Below are 22,550 nucleotides of genomic sequence, written 5' to 3' on the forward strand. Positions count from 1 at the left end.
CACTGAAAGTTCTTAGGTTTTAGTTCAGCTGGGTATTTGAATTTAACAATCTCTTTAAGATTTCTAATGCCATCAAGTCTACTAACTTCCACCCATGGTCACTAAACTGGTTGGATCCTTCACTAGTGGTGGCAACCTCATCTTTTAGATCTTTTGAGCCCTTGAGTTCAGATAACCAAAGATAATAATTTAATTACCTTTTGGCTATTGTATGCCATAAACTTTTAGATTATTGTTCTATAATAGTAAGGAAGGACTTATTAGAAGGGTACAGTTCATGAAATCAACATGTGACTACTATTCCTTTAAATGAGGTGCTTATGCTGCTAGAGAGAACTAGAATTATTTGCATATTGTATCCAGAGTTAGAACCCAAAAAGCCCCAGGGCACCAATTATGAAAGTAAAACCTGGGAGGAGAAGGCTGAGACATCAAAAGATTATAGGACTTTACCAATTTACATCATCTGTAATTTGGAGAATATGTATAAAAATAGAGTTTTAGGGTAGACGACCAAAGATGGAGGTATGTAATTTTAGATTAGACTGAATATATTGGTGTAGATTTACATCAGAGCTTCCTGATGTCATGTGATGGGAAGAAGCTGGGCTGGTTAATGCTAACCTAGACTTACAGATGAACTTGAGATGTCAGAAATGTTTCAGAATAATAATGTAGAGAAATGATGTAGAATAATGTAGAGAAAATATAGGGAGATTGGAGTGACTGATTTTGACAACCCTGTAAGTGTGTTTCGCCAGCAGTTTTAGGAGATACTCCATTCATTCGGGCTTTGAGATATACATTGTGATTGAAGCTCTGGCATATTACAAAAGGGGTGTCATTGTTGTTCTCTGGAGGCTGTGGGAAACAGAAATGGGTTTTCTGATTTCAGTAGGAGCAGTAAGTCACTAGGGTGGTAGAAGGCAGACAGGTCACTCACCACTAGAGGAGTGGTGAGTCTGGCTGCTATAATGGTAGCAGGGTATGGAACAGGATGACTATAGGAATCTTTGCCAGTGACTAATTAATCATGGAATCCTTGAGCCTGAAATAGAGAAACAATCCACTAAGGTTATTTTATTACTCTAGCCAAAAACTATGTGTCTGGTGAAAAGTTCTTTCTCCACGCTCTATACTAAGGTATACTATATGTGGCTTATTAGTGGTGGTGAACTCTGAAAATAATACTTTAGGCTACAGAATACATATCACAATGAAACTAGAGGATGAAGGGACATTACCTAGAGTTTGTGGACTTTTGACAACATAGAGTAACTGATTAGATTTAGGATTGTCTTCATTTGTGGTTCCAGTAATATATACATTATATTAGGAAGAACAATTTTTTGGGAAGTATAATTTTGGAAAGAAAGATGTGAGTGAAAGTTGGTGTGCCAAAGGTGCAGAACGTGGTGTACATTTGAAAATTTTATTTCTGCCCACATTTAAGTACACTCCTATTTGGGACATTTCCCAGTGAGTATTGTCTTGGAACAGAAAAGTGCCCCACATCTTACACTGACATTGAAGGTGTCAGCGCTTTTCTTTCCATGCTCTTGGAAGACAAGGTTTGAGCATATGACCTACCCAATTAGATATTGCTACCTCAGACTATGCATTTGAATATGGAGCACGTAAGGATTCATCTTTGTTAGCATAGTGACACAATTCTTGTAGAATCAGAGATATTCTTGTTACAGAACAGAGCAGGCGAGGGGCTGAATGATATAAAAGATCCCCCTTTTTCTCCAGGGGTCTCTCCCCACCTACTGGGTTTGTTTTGCCCGCCACCTGAGGAAAGATGTCTCTTAATACCAGAGATCAGTGAAAAGGAAAGGAATTTATTATTTATTTGAAATAACACAAACTAAAGTTCCCCACACATGCACACAGTCCTCCTGGCACCCTCCATGTGGCAAAAGTGAACACTCCCAAAGCCTCATGGTCCTGACTCTCACCCAAGCTGCACGGTCCCAACCAAGACACCAAGCCACATGGTTCTAAACAGACTCATGGTTCCAAAAAGAGAGACGCCCAATGGCTGCCATGCTTCCATTTAAATCCCAGCGCCAGTCTTCCTCTGCAGCCCCATTTCTGGCTCCTCTCACAATTGGCCACAGCTGCCAGCATTCTGGGCAGGTGTGGCCCTGTGGTGTTGAGCCAATTATCTCCAAGCTCTTCTGGACCCTATTACAAATCCTTATTTGGGGCTCCCCTCCTGGCTACACCCTCTTATATTCTGGCCCAATGATTTGTGTCATAAGACTTCACGTGCCCCCTCTTCTTGGATGTGTAGACCTGCTATGATTTCTGCCTGGTTTCCAGGCCTTATGTTTCAGCATAGTACTTTGATTTGGTGAGATCCCAGTTAGCATTTCTTCTCCATTTTCTTGCACTAAATAGAGTTCATTTATATTACTTGCACGTGTTATTTGTATCCTAATAGAAGCAGAATTTAAATGCTAATGTTCTTTTCTTCATAATCGTGGTCCTCTTCTAATATCTCCCATCTCAGTGAATGGCACTGTTTTTTATTGAGTTGAACAAGCCAAAAGTCCAGGGTACATCCTTGACAATCCCTCGCTTTCAATCCCACATCTAATCCATCACTAAATTTTATTGATTTTTTTCCCCTCCTAAATATCTCTTGACTCTGTCCACTTCTCTCTAGCTCTACCGACATTAGCATTAACACACTAATCCAAAACACCATCATATCTCACCTGGAACAATAACAACCTTTTTGGTGCATCAGTACTTTCCCCCTCCTCTAAGCTGTTCTTTTCTAAGTGTAAAATTTGATCCTGTTACACATGGCCCTATTAGTCAGTTAAATCCTCTCTCTTTTAGTCCCCTGGGAAATTCCCTTACTGCTTCCTTCCTCCGGGCCTCTGCATATGTTGTTCCCTTTCTCTGAAACTCTCTTCTTCTCCTATCATCCTTCACAGAGTTAACTCCTGTTCACCCTTCACATCTGTCGTATATCCTCTCTTCATGATTGCTGTCTGATCCTGTCTGAACAAAATACTACAGATTGGGTGGTTTAAATACAGACATTTATTTCTTACAGTTCTGGAGCCTGGGAAGCCCAAGATCAAGATGCTGGCTGATTGGTTTCCTGATGAGAGTGCTCTTCTTGGCTTTCAGACAGCTAACTTTTTATTGTGCCCTAACATGGCCTTTCCTTGGTGCATTGGCAGGGAGTAGGGGGGGAAGGTGGATATCTTCCTCTTATTGACCACCCCACCCTTGTAATCTCATTTCATCTTAGTTACCACCTAAAGACCGTATATCTAAACACAGTTACACTGAGTATTGGGGCTTCAACAGAAAATTTGTACAGACACAATTTATTCTGCCCCTGGTACTCCGAATCAATGTCCTCGATGCATGTGAAACACATTTCTTCTATCCAAACAGCCCCAAAGTCTTAACTCATTTCATCATCAACTCTAAAGTCTTATCTAAATGTAATTTAAATCAGATATGCCTGAGACTGAAGGTGTAACTCCTCTGCAGCTGTGGATCTGTGAAACCAGACACTCCATGAGAATGTTTGTCCTGTGCTTGTCCCACCATTATATTTGGATGTACATAATTTGTCCAAGTGGAGTAAGGCTTGATAATTTGCATTTTTAACTTTGAGAATCACTACTGAAGGCTATGAACATGCTTCTTAAACTTTAAGGTACACATGATTCCCCATTCATCTTGTTGAATGTGGATTCTGATTTTGTAGGCCCAGGTGAGGCTGGGGATTTTGCAGTTCAAACTCTCAGGTGGGTAGCAAACTATTTTCAAGTCAGTTGCACCTGTATCATCTGGTGGTCTGCTGGAAATGCAAAATTTCCATCTGATGTCAAGCCTTCTAAATCTGAATCTACATTTGGCAATGCATTTCAACGTGATTCCTGTGGATTGCTGTTTGAGAAACACTGTTCTAGTTGCTTTGAACTATCAGGAAATTTAGGGAAACTGCCACAGAGGATATTATAGGCTTGAGTCACAGAAACTTATGAATAGAGAATTTGTCCAGGACAGATCATATTTATCTGGACAGTCCATTCACTTTTAATACTTTTATAGTTTATTAGCCACTTCAAAAATATATGAATATTTTTTGGCAGAAAATTTGTCATATATGTAGAGCAAATGTTCCTATTTCCATTTTATAGTTGAAAAGCTAAAAATTCATATAGATAAATCACTTGTTTAAGGTCACACAGCTAATATGTGACAGGTCTTTAGTTTGAACTGAGTCCAGTGGGTTTTTTTTTCATTAAATTGCACTTCCAGATTCTTCTACCTATTAAAAAAAAAGCTGATTTTGGAAATTGTATTAACTGAGAGGGAATTGCTTTTTCCAATCAAATTGTTCCACATGATCTGTCAGACTGCCCCTGCTAATACTCCAAAAAATAGCCTCCAAGCTATCATCACCATGCTCTCTTTAAGATGTTCTTCTCTGTATATTTTACTTTTTGGCATTTGGAACATGGCTGAAGATCAGGAAACAAAGGGAGCTCTGCACAGCCCAGGTGGGAAAAAAAGATAAAAATACTAAAGCTTGTGAATAGTCTCCCAGGTAGAAAAGCTCCTGGACCCCTCCCCCAGGGTTGGAATGGTCTGGAACTAGTCCTAGAGGTATGGAAATTTGTGTCATTCCTCCTCCCCCACCAAAGGCTAAAGCATATAAAAAGCAGCATTTGGAAGAAAAACAGTTCTGATCACAAATAGATACAAGGAAGTAAAAAAATATATTTGACCTTTTGTAATAGAAAAGAGACGGTAGTCAAAGAAGAGGAAAAAGGAGGGGGAGGAGGGGGAGGAGGGGGAGGGGGAGAATAGGAGGAAAGAGAACACAGAAAGCTCAGTAATACACAGCCCCATGCACCAGAGTAGATCATGCAGTCATCATTGCTCTACACTAGAGTGGAATTTCATTTTACAATAAAGATCATTGTACATCATCCAAGAAAAGGTTAAGTTATATTTAGAGTATTTTATTTAAGAAAGTAATAAAATATGCAATACAATTCAGAACGATTTCCATAAAGAGATTTAAGTGTTTCAAATCTTCAATGTTTCAGAGTGACAGACACATCCTCTAAGGATTCCTGATAGATGAGACTCATTATACTTTCTTTTGTCTCCCTTTCTATTGTAGTGGTTTAGAGTATGGGAAAGACACTTACCTAAATGCAAGCATATGCAGTACAAAAAAAAAAAAAGAAAAGGAAAGGAAGAAAAAATATGCAGTCATTCTACTCAGTGAGCACATATTTTGGCATGAGTTTGGGATGGAAGACAGGTCTTTGCTGTCACCTCAATCTCAGTCACTCTTAGGGCTCTCATGAAGCCAACATCTTGCTTTGTGATTATAGTGTTTGAAGGCACTTAGTTTTTGTGCCCCATTACAAAATAAATATTTTATCTGTTGAACTGGGAAAACATTAAACTTTTCAAATCCTGGAGTTAAAAAAAGAAGTATATTATAGTTAATCGTGTTGGTCTCCAGTGTTTAGTGCCAAATTTAAAAGGAACTAATCTGAACTTAGTAAGGAGAGACTTTATTTGAAAGGATTCTGCAGGGTGGGGGAAGGGCAAGCATGTTAAGAATGAGGCAAACAGGTTGGTTTTTATTTTATAGAGAGGAAGAAATAAGGCTGGGAAGAACTGGGTGGGAAGAAGTAGGATGAGAGAGAGGCCCAGTTTGACAGGAGTTCAGAGAAGGTTTTACCAGGAGGGTTGCATGCTGGAGGGTTGTATGAGGGGGTGTATGAGGAGGGTTATGTGCTGGCTCAGGCTGAGGGTGACACAGTTCAGGAACCTTGGGCATGGAGGGGAGCTTAACTTGGTTAAGAAGCATTTTGTTCAGATTGATCAGTGGGGATGAGCAGTTCAGCTAATCATTTTTGTAGCAAAAAATGGGGCTTTGGAGGATCTGTGTCTGGCTTCATTCAAGGGAGCTAGGGTAGCATCCCTAATTCTTATCTGAGTCATATAGGAGAGGGTTGTTCTTCACAGTGAGTCATTTCCTGGAACTCGAAGGGGTGAAGGGGCTTATTAACTTTGCGGTTACCTAGGAACTCGGGGAGGAGTTAAAATTCAATGTTGTCAATAGCATATAAATATTACTGCATATACTGAATGTCAGGGCATAATTTAAGAAGTTTCCAAAGGTAATTTAAACTATATACCATAATCAGGTGGCAACTGCAGAATCTAACTATTGCTTAAGATGACTTTACTACAATTGTTATAAGCACCTATGCAAGTTGGAAATTCTAGTCTGTAGTATGTCAAAATTTCTAGAAGAATGAAATCTTATATATCTAGATAAAATACAAAGTCATATCATTTCCTCAAAGAAGCCTTTCTTAACCCAGATCAATTTTAGTTTAGGGGCCTGTTGCTTGCTTTTGTTTCTCCTTCTTAATATTCATCACATTTGTAATGTGCTTAATCCTTCTCTCTCACAGTAGATTCCATGTTCAGTGTGGACAGGGACTTTGCCTGTGTCGTTTGCCTCTGCGTTCCAGCACCTGGTCTGCAACAGATGTTCCATATGTACTTGTTGGATGAATGGGAGATGTTTCTGTTCTTACTGTAGAATAACTGAAGAAATAATAAAATTATTTTTATTTCTAAGAAGTTGCTCTACCTTATGTCTTCCATCCTATATTGTTTTGACCAGCCATTTCTTGTAATTTCAGTTTGTAAAGTCTGGAAGAAGCATTTTCAGAATCACTTTATTATATTATGCAGAAGATAGATAAGTCTATGTACATGAAATAGCATCACTTGTTAATTAACAGCGCCAAATATTTTGTAATGCTTGTTATGTATTATATGCTTTACATAAATTATTTTTAATCTTGAAAATAATTTTATTAGTAAACTAGGGATTATATAAGGATGGTTTTAGACAATTTATATATAAAGACTTAGTGGTTTAGTCTTTTATAAGGATGGTCTTTTAGTCTTTTTAGTCTGTTATAAGGATGGTTTTAGACTAAAGTAGTCAAAATACTAACTTCTGTTGTAATCATGAACATTCCTGGAACATAGATAATGACTGGACTCCAATGTGAAATTGGTATCTTTATTTCTTGCAATTATTTTGCATAATATTCTCAAATATATAAAATATGAAAACATGGTGTGGTAAAAGGAATTTGGGAAATGAATTTTGCTTATAGAGCTCTGCCCAAATTTACTACCATAATAATTTCTTCTTTGGTTATAAGTATAGATTTTTTGTGGGTGAAAAAATATAAAAGATAAAATTGTATTAGATAGATTTTTTTACAAGATTTATTTATTTATTTTTAGGGAGAGAAAGGAAGGGAGAAAGAGAGGGAGAGAAACATTGTTGTGTGGTTGCTTGTTTCAGGCTCTCTATTGGGGACCTGGCCCTCAACCCAGGCATGTGCCCTAGACTGGGAATCAAACTGGTGATCCTTTGATTGGCAAGCCGGCACTCAACCACTGAGCCACACCAGCCAGGGCATAGGTAGAATTTATATAGCGTAATTTCACCTCTAACCTATAGAAACTGATGACTAAAAATGGTATAGGCCAAAAATATTAAGTATACATTGGGGATTAACGATGCAATTCTAAGTAAGATCCCTTTGTTTTCGCAGGGAATCAGAGTACCGAAGAGATGTGTGGAGGTGCCCTGTGCAGAGGTCCTTGGTGCTGGGCTCTTTGGCTGAGTCCCACAGTTGAGGCTTCTGGTCATCCCTTAATTCCTTAGATGGATGGATAAAATAATTGAACAAGCCACTCAGAGATGGACTAGTGAACAGATTTCATCCACTTCCAAATTCCTTGGACTCTAAAATCTATATGGACCAGGTAGGTTATGACGATGGGAGTTAGGGTGAGGAGGTAGCTCTCCTTACTCTTCGAAAGAAGTTTGGCACTAGAGCCTTCTCTCTCTTCCTTCTTAATGCCTTTGCAAACTCAATAAATGTGGGAGTTTGGGGAATATGAAGGACAATTAAGAAGAAGAAAAAAGCCTTTTTTGCCCTTTGTTCTTTATTGGCCTGAGGTGGAACTTTAATTACAGCTTTGAAATTAAAAGCTAGTTTATTCAAGTTAATAGAAAAGAATTGTAAATTCAAGATTGCCATACTTCTGTATTATTCTTGATGTTTTCCCCAGAATCCAGGCTACTCTAGATCTTCTTTTTCAGATTTTTTTTGGGGGGGGGGCTATAAATAGTAATGTTATCAGAAATAACTCTGGCAATTATTAAAACACAATTTTCCTACTAAGCCATTTCTATGTGTTAGCCATCACTGTTATAGGCACTGGAGACACGTGGGTCAATAAAACAAAGTTCTTGTCTTCATGGAGCTTAATTATAATGATGACAACAAGAGATAATCAACAAAAACATAACAATTTCAAGTAACACATGTTCCAAAAAAATAAAGCATGAGAAATGAAGTGTGTGTTCATTCTGGTAGGATGACACTGAAGGAGAGATTTCCATGAAATAAGAGAGGAGGACATGTGATCACTTGGGAAAGAGCTGTCCAGGTAAAGGTAGAGTGAGTACAGAAACATTGAGGGGAGCATGGATTTGACAGAAGGCCAGTGTGGCAGTGAAAGGAGAAATTAAATCGGAAAGGTAGCCTGGGACCAGGTTGTACAGAATCATGCAGGTCATGAATTAGGATTTGGGGTTTTACATTAAGTGTGATTGGAATTCATGAAGAGTTTTTTCAGGAAGAGTGGCATGATTAGTTTTACATTTGTAAAGAAAGTCCTGGGGGGAAAAAAAAAGAAAGAAAAAAGAAACACACCAGATAGAAATCGGGACCCACACGGAGGAATTAAGAGTACCAGAGACGGAAACTACAGGGCTACATATAAAATATTTTATTTTCTTTATACTTAAATATCTTGAAAAGATTATTGATTGGTTACAGAAAAAAAATAACAATAATATGTTGTGGAGTTTATAGCATATATAGAAACAAAATAATAGCACAAAGACAGGGAGAGGGAAAACAAAAGCACTTATAAGCTTTTTGTATTATTTGTGAAGCTGTAAAATGTTATTGAAGGTAAATTGATAATTTAAAGATGCATACTATAAAACACAACCAACCACTAAAATCACAAAGCAAAGTGTCAACAATTTTCTAAAGATTGGAATTTTTCAGACCATGTTATATGACCAAAATAAAATTAAGCTAGAAAATTCTAACAAAAAGATTATCCATCAAAATATTCTGTAGCTAGGAAAGTAGATAACATATTTCTAAACTCTGTATGTTGCTGTGTATAAGGCATACTTTTTTTTGCCCAAAATTTTAAGGGAAAAATAAGGATGTGCATTATACATGGGTATAATGACCACATACCATGGGTATAAAAATGGGTATAATGTACACAAAAACATGGGTGCACATTATGCATAAAATAACTCATATATCAAAGAAAAATTCAGAGAAAAATTAGGAAACAGAAAATTGAATAATAACAAAAGCACTGTCTAACAAACTTACAGAAAGTAGCTAAAGCATTATTAGAGGGAAGTCCATAGTCTTAAATACTTTTATTAGAAAGGCTGAAACTGATTGAATTATGCATTCATCCTAAGATGATGCTAAAACAAGAAGAGTTAAGTAAACCCTAATAAAGTACAAGGAAATACATATAAATGTGAGAGCAGAGATTAGTGAAATACCAGACATTAATATGAAAGGATCAAGAAAGATAAAAATTTGAACTTTGTTAGACTAATGAAATGGACAAAGTTTTAGCAAACATGATCTCAAAAAATAGGAAAAAAGCAAATAATATTGGAAATGAACAAGTGGACATAACTTCAGATGTTGCAGACATTAAAAGGTTAAGAGGTTATTATGGACAACTTTATTCCAACATATCAAAAATTTAAAAGAAATGAACATATTCATATACACATATGTCATCCACCAAAGCGACTCAAATAGATAAAAAAAAAAAAACCCTGAATATCCTACATCGTTAAAGCTGGGGTTAGTAGACTATGCTGCACAGGCTAAATCTGGCCTGTGGTCAGTTCTGCACAGCCTGCAAGCTAAAACGAGTTTTTACATTTTTAAAGGTTGTAAAAGAAAGAATAAACAAGAAGAGCATGTGACAGAGACTGTACATGGCCCATAAAGTCTAAAATGTTTATTATCTAGCCCTTTGCTGAATAAGGCTGCTGACTCTTGCATTAAAGTAATTGAACCACTATTTTGAAATCTCTCAAATGAAAGTCCAGATGTATATAATGTTGAGGATGATTTCTACCAAACATTTGAAGAACAAACAATTTCAATATTATACACATTATTTGAGGCTGTAGAAAAAGAACATTACCCAACTCATTTTAGAAACCAGCCTAACCTTGACAGCAAAATGTACAAAGAAAGAGAACAGGCACAGGACATTTTCACTTATGTACAGAGATGGAAAAAGCTTAGAAACGATATTAGTAAATACAATCAGCAATGTGTAGAATGTATTTTATACACCCCTCCCCCCACATATATCAGAGAAAGTACATCTTGAACCCTTTCCTTTGGTCCATTGGTTGGGTCAAGAGAACCCCATGTGCACTAAAGTAAGGCTGCTATTCTCAAGTCTAAAGATGAAGAGGACAGCCCAGATCCCCATTACTCTCTCCTCCTAAATTTGCAGCCTCACATCACTGTCTACCTAGGGCCATCAGAACCTGATGATAACAGTTCCATTTTGCCTGCTCATACTCTCTACGGCAGTTCCCCAAGAAACCCGTTATTCTCAAGTGAGCCTCATCTCCAGCCCTTTCTCCCTGTGCCTCTGAATATTCTCCTTCTCTTCTGCTCTCTCACCTCTCCTCGACATCTAAGATTTCCACTGGGCCTTCTGGAAGTAACATTCAATCATTAGCACACTTTTATTCTCAACCTTTTTGTCAGAATGCTTTCTTCACTTTCTCACCTTAGTGGAAACCTGGCCCTCTCCAGAAGACACTGTACCCCATCCAGCCTTCTCTAGTGGTGGCAGTTTTCCCTTCAACATTTTCTTTGCTCCCAGAAATGGACCTTGAGACATATTGCTGTTCCAGGTCATTCTTCCTTTCTCCTGCTCTGCCCACCTCTCTTCCAGCCCAACAACCAGCCAAGCTCTGAATTTCAAATGATCAGTCTATTCAACCCCTTCTTTTTGCAGTCATTTCCTCAGACCTGGGCCATTTACCCTCAGTCCTTAAAATGTTGGCTCTTGACCTCCTGTTACTCTCTCCAACCTTATTCTTATCTTAGCTTCAGGAAATTTTAATACTCACATAGGTAATTCCTTTAAGAGCTTGCCCTTTCAGTTTCTGGAACTCCTCTCTTTTAATGATAATGTTCTTTATTCTACCTCAGCCACTCACTCTGGATAGCATGCACTAGATCTTTCCAATATCACTGTTAAAACTGCCCAAATTCTAAGTTACAAGCATCTCAGTTTCTTATCACAATTTCTCTTTTTTATGGCTTTCTTCCTATAGTACTCTCACAAGGGTATTTATGCAATATCTAGAATAGTGCCTGGCAAACTGGGAGTGAAGTGTATGCTATGGAGTGAAAGAATAACCCATTTGGCTTTATCCAGGAATGAAAAGTTTGTATAAAAATATTAATTTAATTTGCAGCATTCGCAAATTAGAGAAGGAAAGCTATATGATAATTTCTATAGGTATAGAAAAAGAATGTGATAAAATTAACACCCACTTATAATTTGAATAAAACCAAAATCTTCTCTTAACATATTGGCAATAGAAAGAAGCTTTCCTCAACAGGATAAAGAATGCCTATTTTTTAAAAACAAACTACAGAAAACATTATAATTAATAGTAAAATCTGAAATGTTTTCCTTTTGATATAGGTGATAAAGATGCCCTTTGTCTTGACTTCTATTCATTGTAACAATGGAGGACCAAAACAGTACAAAAATCAAGGAAAAACTATGCAATATTTCAGAAAATAAAATAAATGGTCATTCTCAAAAAAATTAATTATAAAGGAAACCCAAAAGAACCTAGTAAAATTTATTAGAGTTAAATATTAACTGAAGTTCTATACAACAACAACAAAAAATATTTGGAGGATGAAATTTAAAAAATGATGTCATCAACAATATCATCATCCTCCACTATAGAGGAATAAAGATAATTATACATGGCATCACTACCATAGAGAAAAATCATAAAACTTTAATTAAAGTTACAGGGTAGACTTAAATAAAGAAGAGATATACCATATTCATGCATGGAAGACAATATTTTAAAGATGCCAATTCTTCCCTAATTGATCTGTGGATTCAATGATGGTCCAATAAAGTTCTGAGAAAGGTTTCTGTTTGGAGTTGGGGGACATTGTTGCAAATGTAACAAGCTGATTCTAAATTTTATGTAAAAATGTCAAAGGCTTAGAATGGCCAATGGACACTTAGATATGAAGACTTTGGAGGGTATTTTCTTTCTTTCATTGTGAAGCTGTAGTTATTAATCCAGTGAGATATTTGTTCAGTGATGAATATATAACTGGTGCAGAATAAGGGACCTAGACATGGACGGGGTATATAAGGGCATATGATACATGATAAAGGTTTTATTAAATATAAGTGGGAAAAGAATTATTTTTCAATATCATATACGAAAATAATTATCAATGTGGAAACAAATGAAATAGAGATCTTATTGCTCAACACAGAAATGACACCACAAAAAGTCTTCTCTTTGCAGGCACTTTTGAAGGTACTCTTTACTGTTGCACAATAGTAAAGCTCAAAGGGCAAAGTGTTGAAAGCTGATCCAGACTTAGAAAGGAGTATAATAACTCACCAACACATAGAAAAGATGCTTAGTCTGTATTGTATGTTACGTGAGAAGAAGGCAATAACTGTTCAAACTACTTGATATTTTTTTTACAAAGAAATAGAACACTTTTATTTTCAATGTGAAAGAAAATCCAGGTGGAATATAGATTTAAATGTGAAAGGCAACATTTTAAACTTTTGAAAGAATAAATTTGAGAATATCTTTATGAACCAGGTTGGGAAGGATTTCCAAAGAAGAAGTAAAAGCATAAAACTAATGGAAAATACTTGTAAAAATAATGAAAGACAACTAAAGAACCAGGAAAAGTTCAACGTATAAATTTGAGGGGAATACAGCTCGGCCCATCACAGGCTCTGAGGAAAACCAAGCTGCTTGCATGGCTGGAGTGGAGTGAGGGGGAGAGGGCATTAAGAGATGAGGTCAGAGAGGTGATGGGGAGCCAGCTTGTTTAGGCCTAATAAATCATTGCAAAGACTTTGGCTTTTCCTGTGGAAGAAATGAGGAGTGGAGGATGGACATGATCTGAATTATATTTTAACAGTGAAAATTTAGTTGCTAAATAGACTGTGGGAGAGCAAGATGGAAATAGCATGACCTGCTCGGAAGCTATTACAATAATAAGGTTGGAAGATAGTGATGGCATGGATTAGGGGGAGGACAGTGTCAGTGGTGATTAATGGTCAGGTTCTAGGTGTTTTGGAGTTTGAATCACCAGGACCGGCTGACGATTGGATGGGGATGTATGTGAAAGAGAGAGGCACCAAAAATGACTGCCTATTTTGTGGCAAATCAATGAGAAAGATGGCATTGCCATGAACTAAAATAGGAAGAATATAGTGAAAAGGATTTCAGGGGGAAACTGGGGTTTGACTCCCAGTAGTCTCCTCTAACAATCTCCTCTGACAATCTCCTCTGCCAGGTGGAGCTCCTGTGACAGGGAAAGACAGTCTGGGGGCCAAGCAGCCTAGAGGGACTTTCTCCTCAACACTCAGAAACATTAAGCAGGAAAACAAGGCGAATGGAATGGTGTCTGGTGTCTTATGTCATGGGGACCTGCAAGTCTTGTGAGTTTTTAATAATAAACTATAACATGACAAACTAGAAGAGGAGAGAGCTCCTGCACTCATGCTTCTAATAAACTTACTTCTCATTCTATCTAAAGAAAAGACTAGAATCTGAAAGCTATGTAGATTTATTCACTGTGTAGTTTAATATGTTAGTTTTACTCTACATTCTTATTTCTCTTATAATAATGCACATGTTTTCTACCAGTATTATACTTGGTCCAAATTAAACAATTTGGAAATTTTCTCCTTAATGGAAGAAAATGAAGACCTATATTTGTGGAATGATGATTTTTAGTGACTTTAAATTTAGATTAGGAGACTTTAGACATACATTAATGGTTTTAAATTAAAATAAGCAAAAAATTTCATTATGTTGTATAGCACATTAAATACACCTCTTTGCTTTCCTTTGTCTAGTTTATGTTCCCTGAAGATTGGATAAAATTTTAGCTGAGTCAGCTGGTTGTTTGGTAAGCTTGCTAAAGACTTGACTGACAGCTTGAGTTTTTCTGACTTATTTTACTTGTTCTTGTTTAAGACATGAGCGAGACAAGGCCTGCTACTTTTCCTCTGTAGAGAGGACAAATGCAACAGAAACAGGACAGTTTTTCAAATAAACAACTTGCACAATAAGATTTCTGAAGCACACCAACAAAACACAAAGTCTGAGGAATGGAGGATGGACATGATCTGCATAAGTTTGGGAGTGCGTAAGTTTGAACTGGGGTGGAAATAAAACCTCCTGCATCCCAAGCCTGATGTGAAGAAGATTCCTTTTTTAAAGCTAAACTTCCAGAGGTGGCCTTTGTTCCCTGGGCCCATGAAAGGATAGGACAAAATCCTTCTCCATGGTCTAGGCCGTCTGAAGTTGTGAGGTCATCAATTACAAATGAAAAAATATGATGACTCTGATGGAAAGAAGAATTGACTTCTGTGTTTCCTCCAATGCTCCCCGTTCGTTCCACCATATGGCCTTGGCTAGGTCATTCCAGGGCCTTTGTGCAGAATTGGAATACCATGTAAAAGAGGAGAGCATAAGCGACCTAGATTTGCTCGATTTCAATTGGAAAGAGCATAAAGTTTCTTCAGGACAAAAAAAAAATACATTTAGAAAAGGAAGAAAGGAAAGAAGAGAAAGAAGAGATTTAATAAGGGCTGGTTTTGTGGGAAATATTCTGAGGATTTTTGGAATAGAGATAAAGAGGAAAGCTCTTCATGCCATAAGAAACATTGAGAGAAAAATGGGGTGAGGGCTAATTTGAAGTTTTTCTGTGCATTATAAATGACTCAGGTCTCTTGGAGAGATTACAGTCAAGGTTTTAATTCTCATTTGCTTTTGGAGGTCAGATAGGTGAGTCTTTTGAATGGGATACTGTATAGAAACTATCCTTTCAGGAGGAGGGGTAAAAATGCCCTAGTTTTTGTCCAGCCATAATCACAATGCGTGCCCTGAGTGTGCTTGATATGTCCACCTTAAAGGGAGTTGAAAAATGTTCCTGTTTGTTCTGATAAACTGTAGTAGAGGGCAAACAGGTAGAAAAGGTAAGAGAGAAAAGGAGCCCCTTTTTCCTGTCTTTTTCTGCACTGTCAGCTACGTCTTTATCATGTTTTTGATTCCCGAGTTTAGCAAACAGGCAAGAGGACATTATGTTTTTTTCTAATTAACATGACTGATGAGATGTGTCTTTTATTTTCGATATTGAACGTATTGGGGTGGCATTGGTTAATAAAGTTATATAGGTGTACAGTTCCATAATACATCATCTGTATGTTGTATTGTGAGTTCACCATCCACAGTCAAGTCTCCTTGCTAGGGAAATAGATTCAGCTCTGAAGAATGGCCACATTCTAAGAGGCAGGAGGTGAGAAGTGCCTGAGAATCAGAAGCCCACTCAGACTCTTGCCCTCTGTCTTTCCCTCCATTTGACTCTGAGGTTGGTTGGGAATAAAGATTAAAAGTAGACAGATTGTGATGTGTGGGAGGCTGGCCTTTCCTGTCCTTAGGAGTTTTCTGCTCTTGTCCACTTTCCCTGGGTCCGTTCCTTTGCTCGCATTGTCTGTCACTTGTCCTTATTCATGGCTTTCTCATTCCTGCCACACATACTTACTCTTTCCTCCTTTCTCATTACTCTGTTTTCTCATATTCTCTGTCCCTGAAGGCCACACACACTATTTTTTTTTGCCTCCTGTTATTCATCAAGATTGTTATTTATCAAGATTTAGTGTATACCATTTGAAAATGGAGAGAACAGAGAGGCTGATTCCAGTCACTACCTCTTTTCTTTATACTTCCAGCACATCTGGAGATCCTGCTCCCCACTGACCTAAGAGCTTACCCATTTAAAGAGACAGAACTGGATGCTCTAAGTGCCTGGCCAACTATTGCTGCTTTTGAGACACCTTAATGCAGGTGATTCCTTCTGATTTGTCCAACAGCTGATACGGCAACAGAATGATCTGAAGGCAACATCCATCGACAAGTCAGTGACCTTGAGTGGACCTGGCAAGAGAACTGTATCCAGCAGAAATGTTTTTCTGGCTTGTGTCTCTCTTTTGAGAAACTGAATGTATGTTACCAGGGTAGGTAGAAATGGTTTGGAGTTAACTTGCATCCAGAAAAGAGGAAGCGTAAGTCACAAGGCAGTGGAGGCTACAGGGAAAGAGAGAAAGTCATAGATCAGAGGGAAAAAACTTAGAAGCAGAGATGGGGAAGCTGGTAGAGGAACTGGAATTGCTAGAGGAGGGAGCAGAGACGCTCAGTTTTGAGGTGGTCAGATTCTTCTCCAGCCAGGAGATCTGGCACTGTAGCTGTTGACATGGAAGCAAGCAGAACAGGTATCTCTTTTCCTGGAAACCTGAAAGAGCCTAATTCATACATTATTACTTTAATCTTAATACTTTCAAAGGTTATTTCCATTTTATTGATGAGGAGACAGAAGTTCAGAAAAATTACATAACTTGACCACAGTCTTGTGAAAACCCCAAATATACTTGCTTTTAATGGAATACTTCTAATGAATAATGTAATAATATAGGAATTTTGAAGCCAGTTTTCAAGTAGAATAATATGAGATTTATTTCTATTGTAATTTCCCTTTCTGTCCACATTTCAGTGTAACATTAATGCTTTATTCTCTCCTGTTTGCCACACTCTCTCTTTTTACATCATTAACTTGTACCACATACAGTCCATTTCAACCATGTACTATCTGATGCCAATATTTTAAAGACTTGCCTCAATTAACCCAAATTGGGATATTTTATTTTAACACAACTTGCAGAATGAAATAATCTAGAAATCCTCAATCAGGATTATACCTGGTTTGAATTAATTAACAGTATAGCAGAAATAAATTTGTAACTTGTGACCTGGAAAACTTAATTCCCCAATTAAAAAGTAAGAGCATGATACAGTCTGTAGAGTCCATTTGGTTTAATTTGTCCATTTATAGTTCTTGAGGTTTTTTTTTTTCTTTTAAACTCAGGACATTAGAAAACAAAATATATTACTTGAGAATTCATTGCAATGTGTACAACAAAAAATGACTTCTTTATACTGTTACCTACACAAGATGGGGCATATTTCTATCTTTCTATCTATCTATCTATCTATCTATCTATCTATCTATCATCTCTCCCTATTCCTAAGACTAAAGGCCAATTCTGAGTTCTTGCTAGGGCCCTCTTTGTATTCTTCTGATTCTCACCTACTCCTCACCATTGACATAGAATTTTCTAATGGTTTTTCCTTCATGACTGGTTTAATATGATGACTTGCCACTTGCCTCAATAAATTCTGTACTGCCAGTGCTACTACTTTCCCTTCAGAGCCCATGGGCTCTGTGATGCATTTCCTGTGCCGGGCTTGGTTTCCCTCATGCACATTTTGTGCTGAGTTATATAAACTAAGTATACACGTTTTCTATGGCCTCCTGAGCTCAGAAAGCAAGTCTGAAGCCCCCTTGGTTCAGTTGCTGGACACTGCCATTTTAGCTCAGACTCTTTTGTTGTGTTCTGATGTGACCTTTACGTCCAGTAAATCACATGGGCTCTCTTCTTACCCTGGAGAGAGGAGCCATTATCCTGTGCCTGAGTTTTGAATGGGGAGGAAATGCCTCCAGGCAGAATGCCTCAGGCAAGACAGTCTTTGAGGAAACACAGACATCCTGGTTCACAGTCATTTTCTGCTTTCTGTCCCTTTCCATATGTGGTTTAGAGGATAGATCTAAAACCGTGCTCGGGCTCATGGCCAGGACTGTGTACAGCTGGAGAAAAGGCTCATACCATATTGTTCTTTAAATCCTCTGCCTGTCTTTGCACTTTACAATGGTCTCGTGGATTAGATAGAACTGCAGAAGAGCTATCAAAGAGAAAAATGAACATAAACAGATTTGTGCCAAATTGAGCTATTGACATTTGGCTCTTCCTTGAATTTTTCCAAAAACAGAATTTAAAAAGGCATTGTTTCATTCTAGAAGAAGGTCCTCAGGCACAAGTCTGCAAGGATTTCTGAGAAAGAGAAGCTATCTTGTTCCTTGGATTAATGCCTACTTTGGTGGGTAGGTTCTATTCCTGTCTCTAAGGGTTCTGGAGACATCTGAGGTTGCCTGGCTTCAACTTTACTTGAAACAATGTTTCTAAACTCCCCAGCAGGGCTGGCTTCATGGGCAACAGGCCTATGTTGTCATACAGGGCTCAGACTTAGAAGGGCCTCATCTTGGTTTAACACTCTGTTGTTGCCATGTTGAAATTATTATTTTGGAAGAAGAGGCCCACATTTTCCTTTTGCACTGGGTTCCCCAAAATTATATAGCCTGTCCTCCTCCCCAGATCATTTGCCTCAGAATCACCTGGTATATGCATATAAGTCAGGTTCCTACTGTATCAGACACTCTAGCACTCAGACCCCTGAAGTAGCATTTTTACAAATATCTAATTAATTCTTTCACAAAGTTTGCAAAGTAAGAAAACCACTGGCATAGAAATGCAAGATGTCATATTCTCGGGCAGCATTGCTTGTTAAAAGATTTAAAATAGAATTCTTGGCAGTTATTTCAAGCAGGGGGTACAAAGAAGCATCCATAATTAAAAGTGTTTTATGTAAAATATACAAGGTGATTTTATGTTATCACCAAGATAAATATTGAGAATATGCCTAAAAGTATTAAGAATTCTCATGTTCTTTGTTCATTTTGGCATTATTTACTATTTTATTTCTATTAGTCTCCTATTAAGTCAGAATAATGCATCTCCTATTTGTTAACCAATTAAACATGCTAAAAGGGAGTAATATTGTTCTAAAAATAGCCCCAATTTCCTCCAATCCCCTGAATACCCTAACAAATCAGAAAAGATGGAGCCCTCATAAGTCTTGTAGGTTTTTGAGAAGTGGTAGTCGACAGTCTTGTAGGTGAATACATTTATTTAGTTTTTATTCCAAACTAATTCCAAGACAGGAAATGGCATCAACCTCCCAGACGACTTCCACAGATGTGAGCCTGGCTCTGGAAGCAAGACCCTGGATCAAGGGCGACTGGGGGCTGCTGTCTTCTTGTGGGTCTTTTTTGGGGGACTGTGAACATGAAGATAATTAGTATCAGTTGTGTTAATATTATAGCATTAAATATTTAATCTAGGCTAGATCACCATAGAGCTGTTAGAAGGAAGCAGCTTTTCCTTACAGTGCACGGAACACAACTTTAACCAGCTCTCCAGTGATGGAGATGTCCTCCTGACACCACAAAGCCCTGGACTCACCTGGCTGCAGCCCAATGTGATGTCTGGGCACGAAATTCCATTCTTCCTGACCACGTCAGGCTCGATTTGTAAACATGAAAACCTTTTCTAACTTGTGATTTTAGACACTTGATGGTCAATGGATGGTTTTGACTTATTTTCTGTGTATTTAAAAAATAATATTTATGTGTTTTTTCTTTTTAAGAAAGTAAAAAAATCAGTAGAGAATTTTGTTAAAAAGTTATATGTTATACAAATGTTTTGATGGCTTGAAATTTCATTTTACTGCATCTATTTTACTTTATACTTAGAACTATTTATAGTATATGGGGTGGGGCAAAAGTAGATTTACAGTTGTTTGTATAGAAAATAACACAATAAAAATTAATCAATAGTAACATAAGAATAAACTATGTTTTGTGTACTCACAACTGTAAACTTACTTTTCTCCACTCTATATAGCTGTTATCTATGATTCAAACATATGAATAAGAGCTTTGGGAAGTTAATTAGCAATACTATTAATTTCAACACTGTTTTTCTCTTGTGTGAATTTAGATTTAAAATTAAAATCTTTTGGGATGGAGCTTATTATTATTATTTTTAAAACAAAGTATTTTTTTAACCTGAAATTTCTACTGACTTTTGATAAGTTCTTTAGAAAATAATGAGAAAATATATATGCATAAGTCCAATCCTAAAGACAAACAGTATAAATGATTTCCAGGGAGCCTCTTCTCATCTTTCTGTGTTTACCTCTTGATTCATCTGCCTCCAAGCTCTGGCTGGTGGCAGCCTTTCAGTCCTGTTGCTCATAACCAGCCCTGTAATGCAAGCCTCATCTGAACCTTTCCCAGAATGGCATTCAGGCATCTGCTCTGCCAGGATTAAAGGCCAGAGAAACAAACTGAACTGTTCTAATTGCCTTAACTGCTAAACTGAGTCAAACAACTGGGCCAGGGCCTTAAAAGATTCAAACACTGGGATGTTCTTTTTGTTTTTGATGTTGTTGCCCAGTTACATAATGAACATGGTTTGTGTGCATAGTTATTTGTTATTTTGTTCAGGCCCTTTCTCTACAAACATTTGTGTGCTTATTAAAGATAACTACAGACCCTGGCCAGGTAGTTCAGTTGGTTAGAGCATTTTCCTGGTATGCTAAGGCCGTGGGGTTGATGATACACCAAGGTTATGTGTTTGATGCCTAGTCAGGGCACAAACAAGAAATAACCAATGAATGCATAAATAAGTTGAACAATGAATCAATGTTTCTCTCTCTCTCAAATAAATAAAAATTAATAAAAGAATAAATACAATGGTCTGTATTTTATAAACAGATTTATTTAGTTTGTAATTATTTGGTTAAAAAACGGTAAATGCTAGCAGGATTTCAGAGATATTTGTGCATCCAGGTTCATAGTGGTATTATTTATAACAGCCAAGAGGTGGAAGACAACTAGATGTCTATCAATGGATGAATGGATACAGAAAATGTGATCTATACATACAATCAAATGTTTTCAGCCTAAAAATAAGAAATTCATTTCACATATTACAACATGGATGAACCTTAGGGACATTATTTTAAGTGAAACAAACCAGTCGCAAAAAGACAGATGACACATGGTTCCATTGTCATGAGACAGCTAGCCAAGCTCAAAGGAAGAGAGTAGAATGGTGGTTGCTGGTGGTTTGTGGGGTGGGAGAAATGGGGAGTTGTTAATAGGTAATGAATTTCAGTTTAACGAAATGAAAAAGTTCTGGAGATCTGTTGCACCACAGTTTGAATGTACTTAACACTACTGAACTGTATGTACACTTAATGGTAAATTTTTAGTGTTTGTTTTTTACCACAATTAAACATAAAAATTAAAAAAGTAAACACTGTGTCATGGCTGATTAGCTTAATTAGATAGAATGGGCAATAAAGTTTAACCCTAATCTTAAATTTAATTCAAATCCAAGACTGAACACTAATTGTCTTCCTTTGAGCCAGGTAGCTTTCCCTGTCTTGCATGTTCTGACACTACATGAGTTGGCCTGGCCAGCTGTTTTCCGAATGTTTGCCCAGTGTTTTATGGCATTGCTACTGGGCAGAACACTTAAATGATTTGTCTTTACAAACCATAGACATAAAGGATAGCACATGTACTAAGTACTTTACAATTAATGTTATATAATGGTCTCAAAGCACCACACTTGAATCTCCTAAAAATTTAAAGGTGGAGAAGAGAAAGCACAAATAAACTCCCCTTTTTATTTTTACTTTCAAACTTTTAAAATGATTGTTTAATTACATTTGTAAGTAAAAAAAGCTAGGTAGTAAAAAAGGAATTTTAATGGAAATTAACTATTTTGTTTATACTGTGCATTTGTATTTAATAGGTAAAGTTCATGAACAGATTGCCCATTTTACAATTATAAGTTTATTTTCTATTATCAGACACTGCACTATAATTAGAAAATTATATGTGTAGCCTTTCTGTTCACCAATGCAATACAACTCATGTAAACACTAGAAAGAGGCACTGGGTTCAGTGTTTAAAAGTTTTTGCCAGTGACTGATTCTTGACTATCGTAAAGTGAAAATGGTTTAAATTCAAGTTTGACATAGTCCAGTTACTGAAGTGCCGTGGAGGGGTTGTACCAAATCCAAGATTATAGATGTAACAGCAATCTTTACTTGGCACAGCTAAATTATTTTGTACCAGTATTGCTCTGATTGCCTGATCTTTTGTCATTCTCAGTAGCCATTTGTCCTTTATAGGAAAGAAACAGGTTACATAAAAAATATTGAGCACGTTTATTACTTTGAGAAATGTTCAGCTCAGTCTTTGCAGGCGATATAAATTTATAGTTCATTGCATTTACATTCTCAATGAATT

Source organism: Phyllostomus hastatus, unplaced genomic scaffold (genome assembly GCF_019186645.2).
Source record: "Phyllostomus hastatus isolate PE091 unplaced genomic scaffold, TTU_PhHast_1.1 phas_contig_40, whole genome shotgun sequence".
In the NCBI taxonomy this organism is placed as follows: Eukaryota; Metazoa; Chordata; class Mammalia; order Chiroptera; family Phyllostomidae; genus Phyllostomus; species Phyllostomus hastatus.